This window comes from Mustela nivalis (genome assembly GCF_964662115.1).
Source record: "Mustela nivalis genome assembly, chromosome: 15".
In the NCBI taxonomy this organism is placed as follows: domain Eukaryota; kingdom Metazoa; phylum Chordata; class Mammalia; order Carnivora; family Mustelidae; genus Mustela; species Mustela nivalis.
In genome coordinates, this window is record NC_139034.1 from 46,962,408 (window position 1) to 46,980,111 (window position 17,704).

Genomic DNA, 17,704 nt, shown 5'->3' on the forward strand with positions numbered 1-17,704 from the left:
GAATATATATAAATCACAACATTGACTCACACTAGTATTGAAGCACAGGGACTTAAAGAATTTTCTTTTTCTTCTTCCTTTTTTTTTTTGTTGTTGTTGGTTGTTTTTTGTTTTGCTTTGTTTTGTTTTTTCCTATTGACTAACTGGAGCATCACAAATATCCTGAGAAAAAGCTGTTTTTGTATTTTACTCTTGTAATGTGACTCTGAATATGCAAAAATTAAATGATGGCTTTGAAACCATGTAAACATGGAGGTAAATTGGTGGGCCAGAGTTATAGTATAGTCTTATAAAAATTTTTTTTGAGTCCATGAGACATAGGAGCAGTCATAATCCTTGACGTGTGGTAAGCTGCTGTTTATACAGTTTGGCTCATAATACTGTGCCATGTGTGAGTTACCAGAGAAGAATAAGTTTCCTGAACCATCAGAGCTGAGATTTTCTTTGACGTGTTATTCCACCTTTTGCTCTTAAACCTTTCACACCAAATTCCTGCTCTTTAGAAGTGTAAGAGCTATATTTCGACATTTAAAAAGCAGTATTCCTGAGGGATTCACTGGTAAAAGCCATTAGTGAATTTGCTGATATAAAACTTGCATGATACCCATAAATCTTTTATAGAGCATCTTTAGAAAATGTGTCCGTGTGTGTGTGTGTGTGAGAGAGAGAGAGAGATTAGGTGAGGATGCTAAATTGCATTACATGAGCCTTCAACATGAGCCTTCAACATTACACTTTCTGACACTTAATAAAATAGGATCAAAAAAGTTATATCCTCAGAGGCCTTGTTATGCCATCATAGAAATGAACTAAATATCCATGTCATAGGTTCTGAGAAGCAAATATATATATTTGATTTAGGAAAACCGATTTCACTTTCCCTCCACTGGAAACACTAACATTCACTCTGTATCTGCTGTAAGTGCCATAACAATAACACATCACATCAGTTCTCTGTATATCCCAGGTAGAAAAGATTAAGTTAAATTTATATCCTCATGTACATTTATATTATTTTGATCATCTGGATGTTCAGAAACAAAGCAGACTGAATGAGAAGTAATTATTATTTCTAACTTCTGTCATTATATGTGTGTATTTTTAGCAGAAGAGTTCTCTATGTAGGTAATTTTATAATAATTTTAAAAATTCAAAGTCAGACTTTCAGTTTTGGGATGTAGACTCACTTTTCCCTGTCTGTCTCTTCCGATACTCCTAAATAACCTGGAAGTAATTCAACAGATACAGTCATAAAAAGACCCTCAAAATGGAGAGAAGGTGCCAGACTGGCTATAGACCTCAAAGATCAATTTACAATTCCTCAAAATAGTGACTATCAGAAGTAATATTATAATAGGATTTCAGGAAAAATAATATCTATGATGTATAAAATATATTTGCTTGTCATTTGATGAAGTGTTTCAAGTATTTTCACATTCATCTCCAAGGTCCTGTGCAATGGAATTATCTCTTACAAATTCCATTATCTTAAAAATATTTTAAATTAAACCAATTATTGGTTATTTACTTCTATTTGAAGACCTCATTAGGTTTTTAGTTTAATGAGATTCCTTATCTAGGACAATATTGCAAAATATTTAAAATTTCAGGTTATTGTGCAATACTACTTTTAAATAGGAAATTAACATTCAATTCTGTACAGTACAGGGAATTTTATAAGATTCATATGGAAAATGCATAAGTTTAAATTCCAAGATCGTTATACCTTTCTAAGATATTAGTTCTTTTTCTCTCACATTCCCTCAATGTCAGACAGAAAATGTAAAGTTCTTATGATCAAATTCTATTTGATCTGTATAGAAGTTACCACTCTGATTTATCTCTTACTGCCATCTTACTCACTTTACTTAAGCTGCAGCAATTTTCTCACTGGTCCTCAAGCAGGTCATGTCCTCACATTTCTTAGAGCCTCAGACTGCCTGTATTCTTTATAAAATGTTCTTCCCTTGATATGGATCTATCACCAGTTTTATACCTTTGCTCTAATGTCACTTTCTAATCAGGCTAACTTCACTACCTAACCCCCCGCCCCCACACACACAGAGTCCTGATTGTCTTTTGCCTGCTTTTTTTTTTCCACGGGCCATTTTTCCTTGTCCCTTCTGATAAAAATTTTGCTAATATATTTTTATGATTGTTTATTATCCCTCAACATACAAGAATGGAAGTCTCATATGAGCAATGGTCTTTGTTCTATTTTGTGACCAGTGCCAAGTATATAGAGCATAGTAAGTTCTCAGTAAATATTTACTGTACCTTAAAAATGGATGGACATAGGGACACCTGGGTGGTTCAGTAGGTTTGGTATCTAAGTTTCACTGGCTAGAGTCCTGATCCCAGAGTCCTGGGATGGAGTCCCGTATGGGGCTCCTTGTTCAGCAGGGAGACTGCTTCTCCCTCTGTTCCTCCTCTTGCTTGTGTGCTTGCTCTCTCCCTCACCTGCACGTGCATGCTGTTTGATAAATAGAATCTTAAAAAAAAAAAATGGATGGATAAAAAGTATGAATACATGCTATTTTCCAGTCATTTTTTTATAGTCTGAATACATGAACACTTTTGTAAAATAACTACTTTAAGGGATCAATCAAAATTATAAAGCATCATATATATGTATATAATTCTTACTTACACTCTTGCTTATACTCTTTCCCTCGTACATAATAATTTATGTACTTACACTGGGTAATTCAATATGCTGCTGTATTTTGGCAAGGCACACTCTTCTAATTGGGACTATTTTCATTCACTCTTTGTACAATATCAAAAAATTTAAAGAGTTCAGTGATTTAATAGTGCCAGAATTTGATATTCAGACGCTTTTGTATATAAATTATAAGATTCTTCATAAAAGCGGAAATTATCTGAGTCAAGATTTCTATCCTAAGCATCTAGTTTGTGCTTTTATGTTTTTTTCTTCTCATGTTATATTTCACTCATGACAAGCTTTTCAGATTATCCTGAATCAGTAGTTACCCTGTCCAGAATGAAAGTGTTTTCTTCAGATAAAGACATAGCATTGTTATAGATTGAGACAGCACATACACAGTAGGTACAAGAATTAGAATAATAATATCTCTATAGATAAATGAATAGATAGGTATAGGCAGATATATATAGGTATCCCATCTGTATAGATACAAATTCTGTCAATTTATAAGATACCAAATCACACAGAATATTAATATATAAAACACAGTAGTGAGGATAGAAAGATATGCATTTGCCCAAATGTACATACACTTACATTTAGATGGGGGTCAGGTATATAGGTTAATTTTGATAGGCATTTAGATAAACAGAAAATCAGTTCAATGTTTTTGGCAGAGCTGATATATATTGTTCTGAATGAGTAAAAACATTCAAATCTTTTGATTCTGTCAAGGTTAAAATTGAAAAATTGATTGAGTGCTTGTATTAAAATGACCTATGTTTGATTTTGTTCTCTTGGAGATATAGCCTTTGATAAATGAAACAGTTTAAGACATCAATAGTGTTGAGAAGCAGGGCAAGAGATTCTGTGAACATTCAAATATCAGTGCAAGATTGAGTTATGCCAGTAAATGTCATGTTTGATCAGATCGCTCTTGGTTTCAGAACAACTAGTCTTCTAGTCCTGAAGCCAAACTGCACATATTCGGGTCACTCTGAGTCAAAGTGCCACCGAGTGAAAACAAGCTAAAATGCGATCATTCAGGGCAAGGCATTCCACAGGTCTTTGGACAATGTGATTTCAGCTAGAAATCTTATAAAAGCCCTAGACAGAAAAATCCAATTTGTCATTGGGTAAAGTTGGGAATTGCTGCCACTCAGGAATTCTCAGTCCTCTTATTTGATCTAACCAGATGTTTCTCTCTCTCCCTCACTTTATTATTATTACTATTATTATTTAACAGAAACTTGTCCCCAGACAACCTGCACCAGAAAAACTTGGGTGTTTATTTACAATGCACACTAGTAGACCCCACCATGATCTCACTGAATCAAGGTCTCTGCATGTAAATAAATATTGTAGGTAATATATACACACCAGCGTTCAAGGGTCACTGAAATAAACTCTAAAAAACCCTTGGGAACAGTTAGTAAGTGATTGATTGATTGATTTCCTCAGCATGTAGTTACTTCATGGCAAAGAGTTTAAACATATTTTTGAGGAAATTCATTGTTTCCTTCTTTATTGTGAACTTTTGATTTCTATGAATAGTTTTTTCCTTAAAGAAAGAAATTAGATAAGATTACAGGTTTTAAAAAGTGAACCATGTTGGATGAAATCCACTATTTTTTTTTTTTTAACTTTTCTCTGAAGACAGTCTCCTGCTCCTACGAAATAGAGCTCAAACAGAACACAAGTGTTGTTGGGTTGAGAAATCAGAAATCAAACTTCAGGGATTCTAGAGCAGCTGGTAATTGAAAGTTACATCACAGAATGCAGAGAGCCGCAAAAGAGGTACTACAAAAATCTGTGAATAAACTCTGTTCAAAACTTGGCCTTTACCAAAACATGTACACAATAGACAACATTGTCTATAGGCCAATAAAGAGATTGACAAAAATTTCAACAGCTTCATCATACAAAATCAGATGTTTGAAAATATTCTGATGCAGAAGAAGGTTATAGTGTCTGGTATCTTGGTCAGGTGGACCAGGTAAAAACAATTCTGAAATTCTCTGATTATTGAGTTACAGGAAAATATTTTTGCTAATTTGATCAATAACTTACATGTGCCAAGGCCTTGGTTTCCCCATACCCTTGGATAAAGTTTCTCTTCAAACACTGAAATATTTCGAGGCTATTGACATAAATAGACTTTGTGTATAAAATCAAAAATGTAATTAAGTAAAAATAGTCAGCTGTATAATGATGGAAGTCATATTATAAATTCTGGAATAAAAATAAATAAATATACAAATAAAAATGAGGTAACTGATAAATATATCCATATTTGTAAAATTAAAAATAATGGCCAGAAATGATTAGTAAAATAATTTTTTAATAATTATTGTTATAATAGCATAGAAACACAAAGATACAAAGGGGTTGTTTGTATCCTAAGTATTCAGTTAAAAATAAAAAATGATTGGAGCGCCTGGGTGGCTCAGTGGGTTAAAGTCTCTGACTTCTGCTCAGGCATGATCCTGGAGTCCTGGGATCGAGCCCCGCATCCGGCTTTTTGCTCAGAGGGAGCCTGCTTCCTCCTCTCTCTAGGCCTGCTTCTCTACCTACTTGTGATCTCTGTCAAATAAATAAATAAAATCCTTAAAATAATAAATAAATAAATAAAAATGAGTAAATAAAGATTTAAAGCAAATACGAGTAAACATTAACATTTAATCTAAATGACAGTTAATGGGTTTTATTTTTTCAGATTTTAAATGTTCAACATATTTTTATAAAAAGATTATGACAGTAATTATACACTATACTTGTCATCAAAATTAGCAATCCTTTTATGCCATTAGGGTATTATGACTTAAATTGCATTGTCTGTTTGCACATAATTTTATTTTTAACTTTTCTGTTTCATTATCTTTTAATTTAAAAATAACATATGGAGTTATAAAATTATGACTTGAAAGTCTTTTTTTTAAATAAAAAGATATTAAAAGATAGGAGAATTTAAACACTGTTTTTGCACGTACTTACATATTTATTCTTACATATTTATTCCTACTTCCATCAAATGGCAATTTATTTTTAGCTCGTTTTATATTTTTCCACATTCCTTCTGGTGGTAAAAACAGATTCTTCTAAAAATTGTCAGTTAGCAAGGAACAAATCGTTATTTAATTTCTAATATTGCTTACTTTTTAAGATATTTTCATCTCAACTCTGACTAAGTGAAAGTGTCCACTTTCGAGGCTGGTCTCTAAGCTGGAATTCATCTTTATCATCTCCTTTCCACACCACCTGCTGTAGATTTCCTACTCTCATTCAGTATGCCATCTAATCTAATTCACATGCAAGGTAGGGTGATCCAGAACTTCATGACTGTATGAATGGTCCTGTCACTCTTCATATTCTAAATCAAAGTAGCAAGAAACACTCAAGAGTATAACACAGGTTTCAAATACACTTCCCCCTACCTACATGGTTTATCATCAGTCTTAGCTCCTCATGATGACCAGGCATGACTCTCTCCATTGGTAAAGTGACTTCTTTTTTCCCTCTTGGTACAGTACCTTGAGGATCCCATGTGGCAGTGATTGTTTCATTCATATTCTGCGCCATTTTGGTAGTACCACCACCTCCTTTGGAAATTGGCTAACTCATCAGAGCCTAAAGCTACAGGAATATAAAGCATAGATTCTATAAATAGGTCACTGGACAACTGGTAATAAAAGTCCATTCTATTTTTTCCCACCCCTGGGTTTTGAAACCTATATAATTTATATCTGTAGGACACTTCACTGAGTGGGCACTGGTTCAGTTTCCAATGTTGCCACTGAACTGATATCCTAGCTGAGCATTCCTGTAGTTTTTCAGGATAGCTCATGAATGTGAGACATAGGTTTCACACACTTTTGCCTACTGACATATACCCACCCACCTGCTTTTCCCCTTACTTCCATATATCTGACATCTAATCTTGCTCTTTATAGGACCCTATTCAACCATCCAAGCCATCTGATACTCTACAGAAGTTATATTCTCCTTGGGTCACTTTTCACTGTATATTAAATGGACAACAAAGGGTAATGTTAGTAGTAACACCTGCTGAGAGGATGTCCCCAATTACTGCATTTCAGATTAATGTATTATTACAATTACATGCTACTTTCATTGAATTGTGACATATTGAGTTGACCCACATGCAAACCATAACCAATATCTATCCTCCTCTGTAATGTGATACTAAGGAACTCCCCCATAAGGTCATAGATGTGAGCTGAGGGAAAGGGTTAGTGCAGAAGTAGGTATACAGATCCGTGCCACCAGTTCATAATATTCAGTAGTATGTGACAGACCTGCTTGACTCTACTACTAAAATGCTACATCAGTTATTTGATTTCTATTGCAGTTGACTTAAGTTTAACAAATCTGATTGTGCAAATGGGCAGTTCCAGTCATATCATAGCTAAGTTTCTATGACTGGATACTCAGTCTCCACAAAGATCATGGGGTAGGCAAAATTCTAAGGTGGCTTCCAAGATTCTTGTGGCCAATCCTGTACACACCTTAGATAATCCATTACCCTGATTATGGGGACAACCTGTGAAAATGATGGGGTTACATCTCTGTGACAAGGTTGCAACATATGGAAAACATGAAGAGATTTTGCATATGTGATTAAGGTCCTAAATCAGCTTGAGTTAATTAAAAGGAAGATTATTCTGGTAGGCCAGGATTAATTAGGTAAAAGACTTTAAAGGAGGGCCTGATTCTCCTGCAGTCTTTGAAGAAGGAAGTTTCCATGTTGTGAGCCAACTGTACCAGTTAGACTTGAGAGTGGCCTCTAGGAAACTTGACCAACCCTCACTCAAATAGCCAGAATGAAAATACAGGCATATTCCTCATTTTTGCACTTCATTTTATTTTGCTTTACAGATACTGTGGGTTTTTACAAATTGACATTTTTTCCCTGCATTCTGCATCAGGTCTATTGGCACCTTTAAAAAATAAAAAATTGTTCACTTTGTGTCTCTTTATCATATTTTGGTAATTTTCACAATATTTCAAATTTTTCCATGAAAAAAAAAAAGGTAACAGTGGCTTTCAATGTTACTACTGTTATTGGTTTGGGTGCTGTGAACCATGCCCATATAAGATGGTTAACTTAATCAGTAGATGTTGTTTATATTCAGACACTAGATGCGATCAAAATCACAAAAGAACTAGAATTAAGGTGAAGCCTGAAGATATGACTGAATTGCTGCAATCTCGTGATGAAATGTTAACATAATGGGGTGTTGTTTCTTATGGGGGAGCAAAGGGAAGTGGTTTCCTGAGATGGACTCTACTCCTGGTGAAGATTGTTGAAATGACAACAAATGATTTAGAATATTACAGAAACTTAGTTGGTAAAAACAGCAGCAGGGTTTGAGAGGGTGGACTGCAATTTTAAAAGTTCTACTGTGGGTAAAATGCTATCAAGCAGCATCACACGCTACAGAGAAATCGTTAGTGAAAGGAAGATTCAACTGATGCAGCCAACTTCATTGTTGTCTTACTTGAAAAAATTACCATAACCACCCCAACCCTCAGCAACGTCCATCCTAGTCAGTCAGCAGCCATCAACATTGAATCAAGACCCTCCACCAGCAAAAAGATTATAAGCTCAGACAGTGGTTGAAATCTCAGACAGTGTTAGCATTTTTAGCAGTAAGTATTTTTAAATTAAGATGTGTAATTTGGGGGGACACCTGGGTGGCTCAGTTGGTTAAACATCTGCCTTCAGCTCCGGTTGTGATCCTGGGGTCCTGGGATGGAGCCCCGCATTGGGCTCCCTGTGGAGCGGGGTGTCCACTTCTGTTCTACCTCTGGCTCTCTTTCTCTCTGTCACTCATGAATAAATAAATAAAATCTTTAAAAAAAAAAGATACGTAAATTTTTGAGACACAATGCTATTGCACACTTAATGGACTACAATATAGTCTAAACATAACTTTTAAATGTATTGGGAAACACCCAACATTCATTTGACTAGCTTTATTGTGATATATGCTTTATTGTGGTGGTCTGAAACTGAACCCACAGTAGCTCTTAGATATGCCTGTAGAATCTCAGTCTCACAATCACAAAGAACTAAATTATGCCAACAACCTGATGAGCCCAAAAGAGGATCCTGAATACAGATGAAAATGAAGCCTAGTCTAGCTAACACTTTGATTTTCACCTTGTGAGAACTTGTGTGGAGAATCTAATTAATATTATGTCTGGATTTTTTATCTACAGCAACAGATAATAAGTGGGTGTTGTTTTAATCTGATAATTTGGTGATAATTTGTTGTACAGCACGCAAAACTAATATGGATCATTAGCACACAAAGAGCTGCTTTTCAAATATCAAGCGGTTTGTGCTTTGTTGAAGAAGACATTGCCCAAAGGTTGAAGGACTTTTTTTCTGGAAACTTTTTATGATTATGTCTTCAGAGATTGCTTTTGAATAACAAAGAGTACCCCCAAATTTCCAAGTGCCTATTGTTGAAAAACAGTTGATTGTGTAAAAAGTATAAAAAGTATAAAAGAGAATCTCTTGAAAACAGCCAAATTTTTTTTTAAAAAAGAGCACTATAAAAAGCAAATATGTGGGTATACATAAAGGATCATACATATTTTTTTCTTTCTCTCTTTAAAAGTTATAAGAACAGTTAATGCAAAAATTCTAAGATTGTATTTTGGCATTTATATCAAACAAACATGGTTAAATATAAAGCATGCAAATTGTAGTCATTAGAACTACCACTAAAATTTAATGCAAAATGTATAGTTCAAAGTCAATAAATTTTTGAAAAAAATATTGGTTTGAGGGGCGCCTGAGTGATTCAGTCAGTTAAGCCTGTGCTTTACACTCAGTTCATGGTCCCCAGGGTCCTGGGATTGAACTCCACATCAGGCTTCTTGCTTAGCAGGGGGCCTGCTTCTCCCTCTCCCACTTCCCCACTGCCTGCTTGTTCTTTCTTTCTCTCTCGAATAAATAAATAAAATCTTTAAAAAAATATATTGGTTTGAGCCAAAAGAAATGGAGATGAGATGATCCAAAATACGTGGGTAAAATACAAAGATTCCACAAAATATGAGAAAAAAAATTAACAATAGCAATTTTTACATAAAATAGATTAACTTCTGCACACAAAATTAAAGATTGTTAGACTTAGGAAAAATACCAAGAGTCAAATATATGCTTCAACAAGAGACACTTGAGATATAAAACTGCATTTTTTTTTAAACTGCATTTTTGATGCAAAAAAAGGACAAAACCAAAAAATCATACCAGATAGTACTGTTGGGAAACAAATACAAATCCACAGTAATATTTATTATATTAACACTCCTTTTCAGAAACTGATCTAAAAAATAAAAACAGAATATACAAATAAATAAAGACATACTCTGGACACTCAGATAACACTATTGAGTTGAGGCACTGAAAACTAAATTCAAGAACTAGAATAAAATCTTTTCAAGTCCATGTGATATGCTATGTTAGACCACATACTATGTCACAAAATAAGTCATAATTTATCAAAAAGATTAAAATATTATAAAGTAGTTCTCTATCCATAATATAATTAAATTAGTAATCAATAATGAGAAGTCATTTCAAAAATCCCAACTTCATGGGGCACCTGGGTGGCTCAGTGAGTTAAACCTCTTCCTCTGGCTCAGGTCATGATCTCAGGGTCCTGGGATCAAGCCTCTCATTGGGCCTCCCTGCTCAGCAGGGAGCCTGCTTTCCTCTTTCTCTCTCTGCCTGCCTCTCTGCCTACTTGTGATCTCTGTCTGTCAAATAAATAAATAAAATCTTTTTTAAAAAAAGGCCTAAAAAAAAAATCCTCACTTGATTTTCAATTAAATGACACAAAAATAATACCTCACCAAAGATAATAAGCATGAGGGGAATTAGAAAATGTATCAAACTGAATGATGATAAAATTACAGCATATAAAAACATTGTGGTATGCTGCCAGCACAGTACCTAGAAATAAATATATTGGTATAAATATATTTAGTGATTTCATTAAATCAATTATTTTATTCCATGTCTCTGAACATACACTATATGATTTATTATAGCTCTTTTTTTTTGCTAAAATTCTTAGAAAGTAATGCAATTTCAATCATCTGCATTTTATTTTAAAATGCCACAAGATAGACTTTTTCATTATTAAACTTGTTTTTAATGAATTTGGATGGTTTATATCTTAAATTAGTGCTATGCCAAAGAGATAAGGAAAGAATCTCTCTTGTAAGCACAGGACCAAAGAATGAGTGCTTCTGGTTTTGCTGACCATAGCTCCTCTGATGCCTTCATATCATGTACTCCAGATCAGGGATTTGGATCAACACAATTACCTCTAGTAGATAGTGCTACTTAGCTGTGCTGGGCTGTAGTTTGCAATAAATAATAAATAATAGACAAAACCTCAATACAGCTGAACAGCTGTCGCCACAGCTAACAGTGGAACAAATCACGAGGTCAGACAAGTGATATAACTGGGGAGCATACACATACCCAGCTGCCAGGTTTAACAGAGAACATATCTTAACATCTGCAAGGCTGTAGCTGCCAAACCTTTCCCACAAACAGCTCTGTGTATTGACTTCAGTCCCTGGTAGAAAGAGAAACAAAGTTTTGCATATTCTACACTGTTAGAAATGGAACGAAGGGTGTACCATGTTAATTTTGAAATTGTGAATGAATGGCTAGGATTTTATTTTTGTCAAAGAAGAAACACTGTTAAAAGATTTAGTTCTTTTGGTCAAGGACTACATCTGATTTTTTTTTTTTTTCAACTATCTGAACAATTGGAATAGTCATTTAATTTCACTAAAATTGCAGACCTTCCATTGTGTTCTATTGTAGTTTCACGTGAAAGCTAAACTATGTCAATAACAGATATGTTTTACAGAAAATTATTTACTGAATTGAGAGGCTTTGATATTCTTTAGATTCTTTATCAAATCTGTATCTAAAAAAGTCTATTTTGAATCATACTACTTGCCACTGTGGGCATAACATATTATATTGCTAAGTAAAAAGATAACATTTTCATGGTTGGCACAAGAGTAAATTGTTACACAAAAAGGAACCACAGATCCAAGTGAAAAATAATATTTCTCAAAATATTTGATGAACCTCAAAGTGCGGGATCATAGTGGCATACTTTTTTTGGTATATTCGCTGACCTCCAACTCTCAGGGTCAAACAGATGCCTAAGAGATACTATGATTAATTTGATGATCCCGTGAGGTAATTTAAGGAGCATTATGTAAACTTATGACGACACATGACATTTCTAGACACTGGTTCTATCCCTGCCTCTCTAAATGGGTAAATACAGTAATGAGGGGCGAGGGGGAATTGTGCACTTGAAGGTGTTTGCTGGGAGCTGGACTAGATTGAAAATCCAATGACCAGGCCTAAAACTACAGCCCTTTTCTCATAAGATACATTGGTTATCATATTCATATTGTTAAGACAAATCAAATAATTTCTGTTTATGATATGGATCTTTATGCAATTGTCTTAGGGGAATAATACGCTTCTATCTCCTTATTGTTTTTTTAGAAAAATCATATTTTTCATTATAAATGAATATATTAACATTTTGTTTAATACATCAGTTTCTTGTGAATTATTTACCAACCATTATCTTTCAGGTGTTCCCTAAAATGACTTTAGTGCCTGAAAACACTGAGTATATTTATGTTTAGATATCAGATATAATGAACATCAAGCTGAGAGATCTTCCTCTCCCATTCTTCTGATTATCAATTGGCAATTCCCTCAAATTTTTGCATAAACCCTTCTCTGTATGATTCTCAACTTTAGTGTTTGAATATACCATTTGACAACGTTAACTAGATGACTAGATATGATAATGTGCCTAAAAGAAACCAAGGAGAAGAGTACTTACTAGAAAGACTCATAAAGAGAATAATTCTGTTCCTAAGTAGTAGAAAGAAATACTTAATGAAGAATTTATTTTAAAGTGTAAACACATAAGAAATATAATATTCAGTATTATTCTGAATCTGTTTTATCATAATCTACTGCTTATGGACAATGAGAAAGGTATCCAATATGTCTTTGAAGCCATATTTCTGTTGGAGTAGCCAATGAACTTTGCTTTTTTTATTAATTTTAGGCATTCTACTATGTATGCACTGGTATTTTTGTTTTGTTTCAGTTTGAGAAAATGCCTTTCCTGAAATTCTTGATAAAATTCTTTGCCTACTTTCTGTCTAGAGATTTTATTATCTCCATATGTAGATTATCCTTCTTCTAGGTCCTGAAGATGCAAAGGGAGTTTTTTGTGTGTGTGCATTTGTATGTGTGGTGTTTTTCTTTTCTCTTTCTCTCTCTCTCTCTCTCCTTTTAAATATAGTAGACATTTATCACCATAAGCTTTTCCCTTAGAACTGCTTTTGTTGTATCCTCTAAGTTTTGGTCTGTTGTTTTTATTTTCACTGGTTTTGAGGTATTTTTTGATTTTCTTTTTTTTGTTTGTTTGTTTCTTCTTTGACCTATTAGTTCTTCAGCAGTGTGTTTCATTTCCACACAGTAGTGAATTTTTCAGTTTCCCATCTGCTGTTGTTTTCTAGTTTCATACCATTGTGCTCAGAAGAGATACTTGATATTATTTCAGTCTTCTTACATTTGCTTAAATTTGTTTTGGGACTTAACATGTGCTCTATCCTAGAGAATGTCTTGTGCAGTTGAGAAGAATGGATATTCTGCTGCTGTTGAGTGAAATGTTTTATATATGTCTGTTAGGTCCACAGGAACTTTAAAAGATAGTTCAAGTCAGTTTTTCCGTGTTGATTTTCTGTCCAGATGATCTATCCATTGTTGAAGGTAGGACTATTAGGGGTATCCCTAATATTAATGTATTATTCTTTATTTTTCTTTGTTAGTTTTAGCTTAGTATATTAGTTGCTCCAATATTAGCTGCATGTATTTACAATTGTTATATACTCATGGTGAATGGACCCCTTTATCATTAATTAATGACCTTCTTTGTCTTTTGTTACAATTTTGACCTAAAGTCTACTTTCTCTGATATAAATATAGGTATTCTTGCTCTCTCTCATGTATTATTTTCCTAATTTCAATTAGTTGTCTGTAAGTGTTTTCTTATAGTTCACAGAATTTATGTGAGGATTACTTTATTATTTAAGTTTTAAAAATTTATTTGACAGAGAGAGGAAAAGCATAAACAAGGGAGCAGCTGTCAGGGGGAGTGGGAGAAGCAGGCTCCTCCCCAAGCAGGGACCCCAAAGCAGGGCTTGATTCCAGGACCCCAGGATCATGACCTAAGCCGAAGGCAGCTGCTTAACTAACTGAGCCACCCAGGAGCTGCCCTTTTTGTTTGTTTGTTATAAAAGATTTTTTTTTTTTGTGAGGATTACTTTAAATTCTTTGTCATACAATGATAAATATCCATTTCTTCAGGGTCAGTCATTGGAGTTTTTTAGTTTCCTCTGGTGGTATCTTCTTTCCTTGATTAATCATGATCCCTGTGGCCTTGGGTTGATGTCTGCACTTTTAAGGAAGTAGGAACTTCTTCCAGTCTTTATATACTGGCTTTGATAAACAAACTCTTTGCCAGTCAGTCCATCCAGAGACTGAGTGGGCCATATTTTGGTGTATTTGAGCAGGCTTGTTGCTTGAGTCCTTGCATAGACAGTTCTAGCGCCTGTCAGTAGATGGGCACGCTTGGGGCTTGAATAAATGGGAAACAGCCTGGTGCCTGAGTCTGTGAGGACAGACCTGGATCTTAGATTCACAGGAGCCAACCAGGCCCTGGAGACCCCTGAGGTAGGCTTGTTATCTGGGTCCATGGGAATGGTCTGGTACTGGAATGGGCAGGACAGGGCCTGGATTATAGGAGCCTGCTGGGAACCTGGTACTATGGAGTCACAAGGAGCATACTGGACTCTGTGGTAAAGTCCGGCTCTTCACTTTCTTTTTCCCTTGGGATGAAATTCTCTCTTTAGAAGAACAAGTTTACCAAACATTTCAGGTTATTTATGTGTATTTGATTATGGAATATTTTAGTGGATAGTTTATCACAAAATATACATGAGTTTCATTTTCTTTTCTAACAGCTAGGATGCATTGCTGAGTTACTGAGGAAAAAAATAGGAGGTGTAGCTGATAGTACAAGTTCAAATTATGACTTTTACTTTATTTATTTCTATATTTATTTTTTACTTCTACTTTAATGTAACAGATAAGAATTCCAAGTAATTGGCTATTATTATTTGACTCTACAAATTTTACTTCAATTATTTTTTTCAAATAATTCTATTAATGCAATCACAAAGGACATCATTTCATGTCATCTAGGTTCACTTTCTTTTGCTCATGAAATACTCATTTTATTTTGTCCTTGACTACCTAATAGATATTAAATTCACTTGGTAGTAATCCCTTATGAAACATTTTATAAAATATTCTTTCCTTTAAACTATGAACCTCATTATCATGTGACTACTATGAGATTATGAAATATACAAACAGCAAGTTTCAAAACTTCCCACAACTTTTATCAAATTCTTACAACCTTTTCCTTTGTTTGTACCTCTTGGAGACATGGAAGTGTAGAATAGTGTCATATGAGGAGAAGAAAAAATACATTTAAATAATAAGACTTAGTCTCTATATTTTATTAAATCAATTTTATTGTTTATATTTAAAAAAACATAAAGAGAAAAGAAATTAACAGACTATTGTGCCAGATAGTGTTTGAAAGTAACTATCAGAAATGTCTCCTAATTAAAAGATGAAAATACTAATTTAATTAAGAATAGAGTTTTAAATATTTTGAAACAGTAAACTGTCTTTTCTTTATTAAGAGAAACTGAAGAGAGAGGCTTTAGATTGAAACTCAGATTTGTTACTCTGTTACTCATTGCTTACAAGATATTGACTATTATATAAAATCCTTTTTTTTTTTTTTAAATGGAGCGCAATGTAGGGCCTAAACTCACAGCCCTAGGATCAAGAGCTGAGCTGAGATCAAGAGTCTGATGCTTTACTGACTGAGCCATCCAGGTGCCCCTTATGTAAAATCTTTAATGCTCGGTTATCTTTTTAATCTCTGTATAAAACATCTATATCATATATAGCTATAACATATAGAAATTAGTATAAATAAATTATGATTAGAACCACATCATCATATAGAACCATAAATGTACATGTAGGCCTAGTATACATACAAGTATACCCAAGCACCACTTTATTTTTTTAACATTAATAATAAATGGCCATAGAAAATTTGATGTCCTTGCATGTCAATAAAATAACATACAATTTATGTAAACTTTAAAAAGGTGAAAAAATAAATTGAGATAAAAGAGTAATAATAAATGGCCATTAGAAAATATTATAATAGTTACATGTTGGAAAACTGAAGATGACTTTTTATGTTGATTTTTAAAATATAGTGGTAAAGGGGCTCTGGGTGGCTCAGTGGGTTAAAGTCTCTGCCTTCGGCTCAGGTCCTGATTCCAGGGTTCTGGGATTGAGCCCCGCATCCGGCTCTCTGCTCAGCAGGGAGCCTACTTCCCCCTCTCTCTCTGCCTGCCTCTCTGCCTACTTGTGATCTCTGTCTGTCAAATAAATAAATAAAATCTTTAAAAAATATATAGTGGTAAAACCTATGTTGAAAGATTGTTTTGATTATCAAATGATGCAACTTTGAAAGCACCTTCAAAACTGCTGTGTATGAACTGTTTTAATTGAATTCTTAAATACAGGCATCATATGCAAAATTCAGGTTAGGTTTGAGATACCTAAATAGATGGATAGATAGGTAGATTGATGGGTAGGTAGATGGATGGATGGATAATGAGAGAATGGGAAGAAGTTTTTTTTTTTTTTTTAAAGTGGAAAGAGGGAAAAAAAATTAGAGCTGAAGACATCTGACTGATAATCTAGACCAACAACCTTATTTTACGGTATAAGCAACAGGTGACAAGTATTTCAAAAATGCAGCTATTAGTACTTGACAAGACTATCTACTGACCATTGTATTACATATTAGAATTGAATTACTGGCTAGCTGTGACTTTTAATGAAGAACATCACTATAATAATCTAAAAGAGCAGAAAATTACTTAAGAAATTCTGGTATCTCGGGGCCCTGGGTGGCTCAGTGGGTTAAAGCCTCTGCCTTCGGCTCAGGTCATGATCCCAGGGTCCTGGGATGGAGCCCCGCATTGGGCTCTCTGCTCAGCGGGGAGCCTGCTTCCCTTCCTCTCTCTGCCTGCCTCTCTGCCTACTTGTGATCTCTGTCTGTCAAATAAATAAATAAATAATATTTAAAAAAAAAAGAAAGAAATTCTGGTATCTCTTTAACAAAAATTGAGAAAACAAAGAAAATTACTAATAAGCATTAGTATAAATAAAAGCAAAACAAAATAAGATTATAGATCTCACCGCTTTTAAAGGAAACAGTAACAATGAGATTGCTATGGTTCTGATGTTATTTTAACAAATTCATATGTAAAATAAAATCTCTAAACATCTGGGCAATATCACTCTTTTTCAATTTCTGTAGGACCCTTATTTTTATTTCATCAAATAAAAGTGATGTGATTTTATCATATCTTATTGTTTTTATTTTTTATAAGTGGTATGATTTTAGATAAATGACAAAGCTTGTGGTATACTTTAGACACTCTTTAGTTGTGATGATTTGTTTTAGTGCTTTAAGTATATATCTAGGAAGTCTACTTAAAGCAGAGATAACATACTGTTTCACCATAATTTTGTAGTAAGTACTAACATTAGAGACTACATCTAAAAACTGGGATATTCTTACCTTTTTAATTCTGTCTCATAACGATGTGTTAACATGAATAACACTGAGTGTCAGGTTCAGGTATGTTAGTAAGATGTGACTTTTTTTTAAGACTTTCTTTTCAACTGCAAGATATGTGATCCTTATAAAGTACAGTTGTTTACAGAGAGAAGAAATTGTGTGGAGAATTTTTGCAACACTTCAAGTTTTG